This window comes from Lissotriton vulgaris, chromosome 4_1 (assembly GCF_964263255.1).
Source record: "Lissotriton vulgaris chromosome 4_1, aLisVul1.2, whole genome shotgun sequence".
Taxonomy (NCBI): domain Eukaryota; kingdom Metazoa; phylum Chordata; class Amphibia; order Caudata; family Salamandridae; genus Lissotriton; species Lissotriton vulgaris.
The window spans coordinates 763318740-763328352 of record NC_141691.1 but is presented as its reverse complement, the minus strand read 5'-3'; the positions used below and the strand labels follow the sequence as shown (position 1 = coordinate 763328352).

Sequence of the window (9613 nt, the reverse complement as noted above, 5' to 3'; positions counted from 1 at the left end):
TCTTAGAGTATATCCACTCGTATCCCTTCCCTATGTATATAGAGATAACTCTAATCACTAGTATATGCAGTAGACCTTTGTACTCTCTACCATTCCTATGTGACTCTTAGAGTATATCCACTCGTATCCCTTCCCTATGTATATAGAGATACATCTAATCAAAAGTCTCTTCTTTGTGTGATTTTACATCTTGTACATTTGCATTGTTTTCTGTTTGTATCTTTATGTAACGCATGTAATCCTTAGTCCTTGTGTTTTGCAACTGGTTCTTATGTAAAGCGCTCTGACACCTTCGGGTAAAGTTCACGCTATAGAAAATCGCATTAAATAAAAGACCTGCGGCTGTCCAGGAAGCTGCCTGCAGCAGCCCGGGCTGGGACGCAGACGGGAGGGGCTGAAGCCCTTTTAGCCCACTGGGCGTGGCACCCATGTGCACAGTCCTGCTTGCTAAAGAGCCGGGAATTGCTAAGGGTTTCAGGTGATGAGGCCACTTGCATTGTAAACAGAAAGGAGTGAAAGTACCTGAACGTATAGGTAAACGGTGCAGCCGCGATTTTTCATTCTTTACAAATGTATACTATTCCAAGATGGCCGCAACATTTGCTCGTACTTCCCAGCGCTGCCATTGGCAATGAACATGCTAAGTCTCAAGACCGCCTGACTAAAGCTTCTTCTAAGTACAAGAAGTAGCAGACTAATATACAGACTCATATGAAAATTAGGTAAATTATTCCTAACATAGGAGGGCAGTGTTACGAGCAACTTTACCCGTTGGGCTTTATGCATCCGTGCAGGGGCAGGGCTTGTCTGGGCGTTTTTCAAGCTCTTTTGTGCTTATATCTGCAGGGCAGCAGGGTCCCGCTGTGACGGTCCACGCCCAGGGAGACTCCAAGAAGATTACACGCCCGTCCCGAAGCAGGTGAGGCGTGATACATTCTTCCTGGCCGCACGGGGCCATTAAGTCTTACACTAAGAGTTCAGGGTAGGGCCATGAACACGATCTTTATATTCGAAGTTCACACCCTCGCTCTGTAACCCCCCCTTATACACATTATCTGCAAATAATTGCCCGTTTTGAACTGCGACCCTCAAAACGTATCTAGAAAACCAACGCATTTGCAGTTCAACATTGACTGAGTGATTGCGTGTCAGTCCCGAGCCCCCTACACAACGCAGAAGAGTCCAAATGTGTGGTTGTAATTTCATAAGTGAATACACAGCTTTAATGCACATACTAAGCTTCATTATTGCCGCTCGCGCAGAGAGGCTGTCCGCACGGATACAGTGTATGCAAACGGTGGGCGGGGTAGATTTGTGGGAAGCCGTCCAAAGGTGCCCTCTCCTCTCCGCGCAGGCAGCGGAGGAATATCTCGTCGCCAGAAAGCGTTGCAGGGCGTGGCGCCCTACCCTTTAAAACGAACTCTGACCCTTTTTTCCTACCCGAACGTTAACCGCTTGATATGTGTCACAAATTAAATGTTGCATGGTCTGGCCTCGTCACTTGTCTTTACACTTAAAACCAATAATTTAAATCAAAAGCGCTGGGTGCAGAGTTCTAAAAGTCTGAAGCTGGGGTTGTCCATTACCGAGGTTGCCTACTTTATATTCCTTCTTATGCCCCAGGCTATTGCCCAAACCTTTGCAACTTGATGCTCGGATATCATGAGGTGATTTTCTATCTCAACATTCCCTCTTAAACGTTTACATACTCGCAGTGCATGGTAGTTACACTGCGCTATATAAAAATACAGAGATCCGCCAGTTTTAAGGAACTCTGCTTTAAATATGTATTTAATTATTACTTTAAACGGACGAACTCAATTTTAATTAATTTAATAAACGAGTGACTTAAAGCAGAGGGTTGTTGGAATGAAAAGTTCAGAATTCCGACCCTTAGGTTGATGAGCGGGGAGTAACTCGGGGTGCTGCACGGACACGGCGCTTTGTGTAAAAGTGGGTAAAGCAGAGAAACTCGATGAAACAGCAGTCAACAAGGTCTCAAACAAAATTGCATTGACGTTTGCATTTTCGTACGGGGAAGGGGGATTTTTAAATGGTAACTGTTTCTGATACTGAGGTAGTGCAAATTAGAAACCTAGAATGGAAGAGTCAATAGTTCGTCTGCAGGGAAGGAGATGGGCGTGCCCGCCCACCCACATGCCGCCTCCGGTCTGTCATCGTCGGGGTGGCCGTGTGCTGAGTCCTCCCAGCTGCTGCGGCCGCCCCTCCCCTCTGGGTGAGGCCGTGGGCTGTGCCGTCACCATTCAGGTACATTAGCTCCTCGGGCACCACCAGCAGCAGCTACACTGCAGCAAGGGCAGAGTTCACCCCAACCACACACAGGAAAACACCCCTGCAGAAAACCGTGAGTATCTCGGTTCGAGGGCCACAGCAGCCGCGAGTGGGTTTAGTGACAGACTTGTCCGGAACTTAATTTCTGACAATCTCCACCGCATAGGAAAGCAGACAGATACGCTATGGGGATATTGTTTCTTTTAGTTTTGCTGGTCAGGTCTTGTTCACTTACTATGTTATGATTTTTTTCAGTTCAGGCTCTAAGTACCAGGCATCAGTAGTCTCACGATTGTACGCAGCATCAAGACTATTTCTATCAGGCACTTACTGTTAATGCACTCAGCTACAATCATTTGCTTTTTGAAAAGAGGGGTCAACAAAAGTGCAAATGAGATGTGTGAACTCTCAGCCACTGGTAATTACTCACAGTACCCTCCTTGTCCATCTTTTTTTCTTTTCCCGCAATGGCACTTTAGATTAGACCCAACTATAGGGAAATCAGCCTTAATCCTGCTACAGTAGGAACAGTCCAGTCCGATCTTTAAAGCCACACAAGCTACCCAGGACCGGTTTCGGCCTGTTTAGGGCCCTTCAGTCGGGAGCAGCTTGATTCCAGTGACACACTGAGGAGGTGACCCTCGTCTGGGCATAGTCGTAGCACTTTGGTCATCTCACTGTAATAAACAACAATTCTCTATACTTCTTTACAAAAGTGAGGGCACAGGACAGTGGTGTAATATAAGACGACGGGCTTCTACCAAAAAAATACGGTAACTGTGATACTGAATGCAATGGGGGCGCAGTGAGTGAGCAGGGGCTGGGGTCAAACATGTGGCTAAAAAGCTAAATATTCAGTAAAAAATGTTCAACTTTCACCTTCAGGGAGTTACATATAAATTAATGTCCACCTTAAATGAAAAATAAATACCAAAAAGTCAAATGAATCAGTGGGCAAATCACGGCAGTACATTATAAAACCTCTATTCGTTAATGCCGTAAAGAGGTCTGTGTGTAATCAGAGAGCCACAGAATTAAATCTTGGTTGGTGCAGTGGAGAATAGTGATTTGTGTATTTTTAGTGCTACAAGGTCCTAGCGATTTGTGTATTTTTAGTGCTACAAGGTCCTAGCCTCTGACAGAAAGCACTGTGAATATGTAAGTCATTATTTTTAAACTTGCATTGCATAAAATAGAATGCTACAAAACGAAGGTTGAAGATACAATGGTGCTTCCGAAATAACTGTCTCTTTAAAGCACTCACTTCACAGCTCAGCTGGTAACTCCTTTACATTTCCAGTCAAAAAGAATAAATCACTAATCGCAAAGCTTCAAGTGATTCCATCAATTAAAACCATTCCGGGCTTCGAAGCGCCCATTACATTTTCAGGTTAACCAGTTGCGCACATTTGCATTTCTTTCTGGTAAGTAGGCAGCCTGGCACAAAGGCTTGTTGATCGTTTAGTTGTCTGCCGGCCGTTGGTTTTACAGCACAGGAGACTCACTGAATGACAATTCAGAAGCATTTAAACTATTGGAATTTATCGCCTGGGACGGTTGTTATTTGTCAAAAAGTAGGGGCGACGTTTTGTCTTAAATGTAAAAAATATGGGCACGTCGTGCCCCACCGATCCCACCCACTGGCCCCTCCAGAATGTGAGGAAGGGCCCCTGAAACTCACTTATCTCACAGCTATTCATAGTTCTGATGTTGAATACCTGACCCTTGACATTGCAGAGGACTTTGTTACACCCCTTGACCTTGCAGTTAAGGCCAAAATGTGTTGTGTTTCTCTGTACATTAAATAATCCACCTATTTATAGCATCATGCTGTAATGCAGTTTACTGAAAGCATGTCACTTTGACCTTTTTTGATGTAAATGGGTGCATATTCGTTGGTACAGTAGTCGCTTGCTCTTTCTAAGGATTTAATAGTGAATGCCACCGTTTTTATGATACCTGTGCAGAAACAGGTTTGTGCATGGATCACCGTTAGAAGTAGCGCAGTGTTTGCTGCCTCCGGTAATTATTAAGGAAGTCTGTGCACTTGGGTTAATATCAGCAGGCCAAAACTACCAATATATAACTGTGGCAAAAAACTTGGTAAATATTGGGGCATTTACATTTCTATGCATAAAGTATCAAAGTCTACATTTTCCTACTTGAAAGGGGACATCTGTAATTCATTTCAGATAATCATTGGACCAGAACTCCAAAGTGTGTGTGACAGGACTAGTCCACCATGCGTTTCCCCAGTGGGCTGGAACCGATCGAGGCTGGTTTAGAAAGCTTTGCACCACTGCTGCCTCCTCTGTAACTCCCCCCAGCTTCCCAAGGCTAACTACAGCAATAGCTTCTAGAGAGAGAGATGATTGAGAGAGAGAGATGATTGAGAGAGAGAGATGATTGAGAGAGAGATGATTGAGAGAGAGAGAGATGATTGAGAGAGAGAGAGAGATGATTGAGAGAGAGAGAGAGATGATTGAGAGAGAGAGAGAGATGATTGAGAGAGAGAGAGAGATGATTGAGAGAGAGAGAGAGATGATTGAGAGAGAGAGAGATGATTGAGAGAGAGAGAGATGATTGAGAGAGAGAGAGATGATTGATTGATTGATTGAGAGAGAGAGAGAGATATGATCCCCTGACTCTATAACCTCGGGGAGTAAGGTCCTGGTGAAAAAACTCTTCCTTGCACAGTTGAAGACATCAAGGGCAGAAAAAGAGAATCATACACCCACCAATCTCTCCTATAATGAACTTACTGTGAAGCAGGGCATGGAATCTTATCTGAGGGTTATGCACAATGCGCAGGATCGCTATTTCATGACCCGCTTTAGACTTAACATGCTACACCATCTTCTTGCGGTGCCATTTGGGTTCACTCACACAGTGGAGGAGAAGGGTACCTGCGGCTGCGATCTTAGATCTCCGCAGGATACCCTTCACTTTGTTTTATTGTGCCCATTTTACACTATGCCAAGACGCAAGTTTCTGGTGGGGATCCTGAAAGACTTAAAGTTTAAACATGCTAGACAGGCCCTGAGGTTCCTACAGGAAGCGGAGGACGCTTATACCCTGTTCTGTACGATAAACTTTATCCGAATAGCAATAAGACTGAGGAATACTAGAGAAACTGGCCCCTAACATGCCTCGAACATTTAAATATTTAAATCCCCTAGTCCATTCCCCAATGTCAGATAAATTCAATATTCATACCTTTTATACAGAAAATTACTTACTGTTTTTAAAATATTTTGTGTGTATTTTGTATTTGTGCTTTTATGGTGTCTTTTTAAGTACCGAATAAAGATTATAAATTTGAATTTGATTGAGAGAGAGATGATTGAGAGAGAGATGATTGAGAGAGAGATGATTGAGAGAGAGATGATTGAGAGAGAGATGATTGAGAGAGAGATGATTGAGAGGGAGATGATTGAGAGAGAGAGGGAGATGATTGAGAGAGAGAGGGAGATGATTGAGAGAGAGAGGGAGATGATTGAGAGAGAGAGGGAGATGATTGAGAGAGAGAGGGAGATGATTGAGAGAGAGAGGGAGATGATTGAGAGAGAGAGAGAGAGGGAGATGATTGAGAGAGATGAATGAGAGAGAGAGGGAGATGAATGAGAGAGAGAGGGAGATGAATGAGAGAGAGAGGGAGATGAATGAGAGAGAGAGGGAGATGAATGAGAGAGAGAGGGAGATGAATGAGAGAGAGAGGGAGATGAATGAGAGAGGGAGATGAATGAGAGAGAGAGGGAGATGATTGAGAGAGAGAGAGAGGGGAGGGAGTTGAGAGAGGGGAGGGAGTTGAGGGAGAGAGAGGTGAGGGAGGGAGAGAGAGGTGAGGGAGAGAGAGAGGTGAGGGAGGGAGAGAGAGAGAGAGAGGTGAGGGAGGGAGGGAGAGAGAGGTGAGGGAGGGAGAGAGAGAGAGGTGAGGGAGAGAGAGAGAGGTGAGGGAGAGAGAGAGGTGAGGGAGGGAGAGAGAGAGAGGTGAGGGAGGGAGAGAGAGGTGAGGGAGGGAGAGAGGTGAGGGAGGGAGGGAGCGAGAGGTGAGGGAGAGAGAGAGGTGAGGGAGGGAGGGAGGGTGAGGGAGGGAGGGAGAGAGAGGGGAGGGAGAGAGAGGTGAGGGAGAGAGGTGAGGGAGAGAGGGGAGGGAGAGAGAGGGGAGGGAGAGAGAGGGGAGGGAGAGAGAGGGGAGGGAGAGAGAGGGGAGGGAGAGAGGGGAGGGAGAGGGAGGGAGAGAGAGGGGGAGAGAGAGGGGGAGGGAGAGGGAGAGGGAGAGGGAGAGGGAGAGGGAGAGGGAGAGGGAGAGAGGGAGGGAGAGAGAGGTGAGGGAGGGAGAGAGAGGTGAGGGAGAGAGAGGTGAGGGAGGGAGAGAGAGGTGAGGGAGGGAGAGAGAGGTGAGGGAGGGAGAGAGAGGTGAGGGAGGGAGAGAGAGGAGGGAGGGAGAGGGAGCGAGAGAGGGAGAGGGAGAGAGGGAGAGGGAGGGAGGGGAGGGAGAGAGAGGGAGGGGGAGGGAGGGAGAGGGAGGGGGAGGGAGGGAGAGGGAGAGGGGGAGGGAGAGGGAGGGAGAGGGGGAGAGGGAGAGGGGGAGAGGGAGAGGGGGAGAGGGAGAGGGAGGGAGAGGGAGGGGGAGGGAGGGAGAGGGAGAGGGAGGGAGAGGGAGGGGGAGGGAGAGGGAGAGGGAGGGAGAGGGAGGGGAGAGGGAGGGGAGGGAGGCAGGGGAGGGAGAGAGGGGAGGGAGAGAGGGGAGGGAGAGAGAGGGGAGGGAGAGAGGGGAGGGAGAGAGGGGAGGGAGAGAGAAGGGAGGGGAGGGAGAGGGAGGGGAGGGAGAGAGAGGGGAGGGAGAGAGAAGGGAGGAGAGGGAGGGGAGGGAGAGAGAGGGGAGGGAGAGAGAGGGGAGAGAGAGGGGAGGGAGAGGGGAGGGAGGGAGAGGGGAGGGAGGGAGAGAGGGGAGGGAGGGAGGGAGAGAGGGGAGGGAGAGGGAGAGAGAGGTGAGGGAGGGGGAGGGAGGGAGAGGGAGGGAGAGGGAGGGAGAGAGGGGGAGGGAGGGAGGGAGAGGGAGAGGGAGGGAGAGGGAGAGGGAGGGAGAGGGAGGGAGGGAGGGAGAGGGAGGGAGAGGGAGGGAGAGGGAGGGAGAGGGAGGGAGAGGGAGGGAGAGGGAGGGAGAGGGAGGGAGAGAGAGGTGAGGGAGGGAGGGAGAGAGGTGAGGGAGGGAGAGAGAGAGAGAGGGGGAGAGAGAGGGGAGGGAGAGAGAGGGGAGGGAGAGAGAGGGGAGGGAGAGAGAGGGGAGGGAAAGAGAGGGGAGGGAGAGAGAGGGGAGGGAGAGGGGAGGGAGAGAGAGGGAGGGAGAGGGAGGGAGCGAGGGAGAGGGAGGGAGAGAGAGGGCGGGAGAGAGAGGTGAGGGAGGGCGGGAGAGAGAGGTGAGGGAGGGAGAGAGAGGTGAGGGAGGGAGAGAGGTGAGGGAGGGAGAGAGAGGTGAGGGAGGGAGAGAGAGGGAGGGAGAGAGAGGGGAGGGAGAGAGAGGGGAGGGAGAGAGAGGGGAGGGAGAGAGAGGGGAGGGAGAGAGAGGGGAGGGGAGGGAGAGGGGAGGGAGAGGGAGGGAGAGAGGGGAGGGAGGGAGAGAGGGAGGGAGAGGGAGGGAGGGAGAGGGAGGGAGGGAGAGAGAGGGAGGGAGGGAGAGAGAGGGAGGGAGTGAGAGAGGGGGAGAGGGGGAGAGAGGGGGAGAGGGGGAGAGAGGGAGAGGGAGAGAGGGAGGGAGAGGGAGAGGGAGGGAGAGGGAGGGAGAGGGAGAGGGAGGGAGAGGGAGGGAGAGGGAGGGAGAGGGAGGGAGAGGGAGGGAGAGGGAGGGAGAGAGAGGGAGGGAGGGAGAGAGAGGGAGGGAGTGAGAGAGGGGGAGAGGGGGAGAGAGGGGGAGAGAGGGAGAGGGAGAGAGGGAGGGAGAGGGAGAGGGAGGGAGAGGGAGGGAGAGGGAGGGAGGGAGAGGGAGGGAGAGGGAGGGAGAGGGAGGGAGAGGGAGGGAGAGGGAGGGAGAGAGGGAGAGAGGGAGGGAGGGAGGGAGAGGGAGGAAGGGGGAGGGAGGGAGAGAGAGGTGAGGGAGGGAGAGAGGTGAGGGAGGGAGAGAGAGGGAGGGAGAGAGGGGAGGGAGGGAGGGAGAGAGAGAGGGAGAGGGAGGGAGGGAGAGAAGGGAGAGGGAGAGGGAGGGAGAGAGGGGGAGAGGGGGAGGGAGAGAGGGAGAGAGGGGGAGAGGGGGAGGGGGAGAGAGGGAGGGGGAGAGAGGGAGGGAGAGAGAGGGGAGGGAGAGAGAGGGGAGGGAGAGAGAGGTGAGGGAGGGAGAGAGGTGAGGGAGGGAGAGAGAGGTGAGGGAGGGAGAGAGAGGGAGAGAGAGAGGGAGGGAGAGAGAGGGAGGGAGAGAGAGGGGAGGGAGGGAGAGAGAGGGGAGGGGAGGGGGAGGGAGAGGGAGAGAGAGAGAGAGGGGAGGTAGGGAGAGAGAGAGAGGGGAGGGAGAGAGAGAGAGAGGGAGGGAGAGGGAGAGGGAGAGGGAGAGGGAGAGGGAGAGGGAGAGGGAGAGGGAGAGGGAGAGAGGTGAGGGAGAGAGAGGGGAGGGAGGGAGAGAAAGGGGAGGGAGAGAGAGGTGAGGGAGGGAGGGAGAGAGGTGAGGGGGAGAGAGAGGGGAGGGAGAGAGAGGGGAGGGAGAGAGAGGGGAGGGAGAGGGAGGGGAGGGAGAGGGAGGGGAGGGAGAGGGAGGGGAGGGAGAGAGAGGGGAGGGGAGGGAGAGAGAGGAGAGGGGAGGGAGAGGGAGGGGAGGGAGAGAGGGGAGGGAGAGAGAGGGGAGGGAGAGAGGGGAGGGAGAGAGAGGGGAGGGAGAGAGAAGGGAGGGGAGGGAGAGGGGAGGGAGAGAGAGGGGAGGGAGAGAGAGGGGAGGGAGAGAGAGGGGAGGGAGAGAGAAGGGAGGGGAGGGAGAGGGAGGGGAGGGAGAGAGAGGGGAGAGAGAGGGGAGGGAGAGGGGAGGGAGGGAGAGGGGAGGGAGAGGGGAGGGAGGGAGAGAGGGGAGGGAGGGAGAGGGAGAGAGAGGTGAGGGAGGGAGGGAGAGAGGTGAGGGAGGGAGAGAGAGGTGAGGGAGAGAGAGGTGAGGGAGGGAGGGAGGGAGAGAGAGGTGAGGGAGAGAGAGAGAGGGGAGGGAGGGAGAGGGAGAGAGAGGTGAGGGAGGGAGAGGTGAGGGAGGGAGAGAGAGGTGAGGGAGGGAGAGAGAGGTGAGGGAGGGAGAGAGAGGTGAGGGAGAGGGAGGGAGGGAGAGAGAGGTGAGGGAGGGAGGGAGAGA

The 9613-nt window shown here is 52.6% G+C and overlaps 1 protein-coding gene across 6 annotated transcripts in view; it reads left to right on the top strand.

Moving 5' to 3' along the window:
* Positions 1-380: 380 nt before the first annotated feature.
* Positions 381-9613, top strand: part of LOC147722554 (serpin B6-like) — a 252653-nt gene continuing 243420 nt past the window's right edge. The window contains exons 1-2 of one of the 6 annotated variants that reach the window (XM_086965083.1): positions 381-534; positions 847-919. The gene's annotated coding sequence lies outside the window, so the exon portion shown is untranslated. The other 5 variants (XM_086965082.1, XM_086965084.1, XM_086965081.1 and 2 more) reach the window with 5 other exon arrangements.